The sequence below is a fragment of the Borostomias antarcticus genome, assembly GCF_949987555.1.
Source record: "Borostomias antarcticus genome assembly, chromosome: 34".
NCBI lineage: Eukaryota > Metazoa > Chordata > Actinopteri > Stomiiformes > Stomiidae > Borostomias > Borostomias antarcticus.
The window spans coordinates 2,635,310-2,637,809 of record NC_140267.1 but is presented as its reverse complement, the minus strand read 5'-3'; the positions used below and the strand labels follow the sequence as shown (position 1 = coordinate 2,637,809).

General features: G+C 43.5%; 1 protein-coding gene across 1 annotated transcript in view; it reads left to right on the top strand.

Moving 5' to 3' along the window:
* myom2b (myomesin 2b) overlaps positions 1 to 2,500 on the top strand; it is a gene marked incomplete at both ends in the record, with an annotated part of 62,470 nt that overhangs the window by 53,206 nt on the left and 6,764 nt on the right. The gene's annotated exons all lie outside the window — the stretch shown is intronic.

Below are 2,500 nucleotides of genomic sequence, written 5' to 3'. Positions count from 1 at the left end.
TAACTACAACCTGACTATACTCTAACCACAGACTGACTATACCCTAACTACAACCTGACTATACCCTAACTACAACCTAACTATACCCTAACTACAACCTAACTATACCCTAACTACAACCTAACTATACCCTAACTACAACCTGACTATACCCTAACTACAACCTGACTATACCCTAACTACAACCTAACTATACCCTAACTACAACCTAACTATACCCTAACCACAGACTAACTATACCCTAACCACAGACTTACTATACCCTAACTACAACCTGACTATACCCTAACTACAACCTGACTATACCATAACTACAACCTAACTATACCCTAACTACAACCTAACTATATCCTAACTACAACCTGACTATACCCTAACTACAACCTGACTATACCCTAACTACAGACTGACTATTGTTCCATTCCCCTGAGATGGTGACTGCTAGGGAGAAGGGAACGCCCCCTCTTGCCTATATCAACCCTCGGCTAGAGGGAAGAGAACCATTCAAACCCAGGGTGTGGTGCAAACAACTAAACGACCAGACCTAAGTATAGCTTTAAAGAAATAAAGGATATAATGCTCATACAGTGCTATATACAAATATTCATGAATATTAAAAAATATACAATAACACAAAACAACGCGGGATTAACTGAGGGAAGGAGCATGCGAACGGTGTCTCAAAACCAAACAGCCCTCTGCTTCCCTATACCTCTGACCTGCCTACGCCACCAAGCTAACACACCTACCTGGGCGGCTGTAGCTCAGTTGGTAGAGCGGGTCGTTCAGTGATCGAAGGGTCAGCGGTTCGAATCCCAGCTCCGACTGTCTACATGTCGAAGTGTCCTTGAGCAAGACACCTAACCCCACATTGCTCCCAATGAGCAGGTTAGCACCTTGCATGGCAGCTACCGCCATTGGTGTGTGAATGTGTGTGTGAATGGGTGAATGAGAGGCCATTGTAAAGCGCTTTGAGTGCCGCTAAGGTGGAAAAGCGCTATACCACCCCAAAGAAATCAAACAATACCTCCCCTTTCCTCTCTCTCTACACACGACACAACACACATTAAACAGGAGACAGATCTTCTTGGGATTGGATGACAGGGGCAGGTGGATGATTGAGCACAGGTGAAGAACTGACAGGCGGAAATGATTGATATGACCCAATGATGAGTGACGGGGGAGGAGCCACATGCACATCGCAGCACCAAGGGGGAGACAGACAGAAGCAAAACAGAAGCAGACACAGGACAACACAACACATACAAGTCCACAACACTATACCGAACTACAGCCTGACTACGACATGACTATACCCTAACTACAACCTAAACATAACCTAACTACAACCTAATGATAACCTATCTTCAGCCTAACTACACCCGAACTACAACTTACAGTAACTATACCCTAACTACAACATGACTATACCCTAACTACAACCTGACTATTCCCTAACTACAGCTTAACTATACCCTAACCTGAACTACTACCTACTCTCTATACCCTTCTATACCCTAACCTGAACTACTACCTACTCTCTATACCCTTCTATACCCTAACCTGAACTACTACCTACTCTCTATACCCTTCTATACCCTCACCTGAACTACTACCTACTCTCTATACCCTTCTATCCCCTAACCTGAACTACTACCTACTCTCTATACCCTTCTATGCCCTAACCTGAACTACTACCTACTCTATATACCCTTCTATACCCTAACCTGAACTACTACCTACTCTCTACACCCTTCTATACCCTAACCTGAACTACTACCTACCCTCTATACCCTTCTATACCCTAACCTGAACTACTACCTACCCTCTATACCCTTCTATACCCTAACCTGAACTACTACCTACTCTCTATACCCTTCTATACCCTTCTATACCCTAACCTGAACTACTACCTACTCTCTATACCCTTCTATACCCTAACCTGAACTACTACCTACTCTCTATACCCTTCTATACCCTAACCTGAACTACTACCTACTCTCTATACCCTTCTATCCCCTAACCTGAACTACTACCTACTCTCTATACCCTTCTATACCCTAACCTGAACTACTACCTACTCTCTATACCCTTCTATACCCTAACCTGAACTACTACCTACCCTCTATACCCTTCTATACCCTAACCTGAACTACTACCTACTCTCTATACCCTTCTATACCCTAACCTGAACTACTACCTACTCTCTATACCCTTCTATCCCCTAACCTGAACTACTACCTACTCTCTATACCCTTCTATCCCCTAACCTGAACTACTACCTACTCTCTATACCCTTCTATACCCTAACCTGAACTACTACCTACTCTCTATACCCTTCTATACCCTAACCTGAACTACTACCTACTCTCTATACCCTTCTATACCCTAACCTGAACTACTACCTACTCTCTATACCCTTCTATACCCTAACCTGAACTACTACCTACTCTCTAAACCCTTCTATACCCTAACCTGAACTACTACCTACTCTCTATAC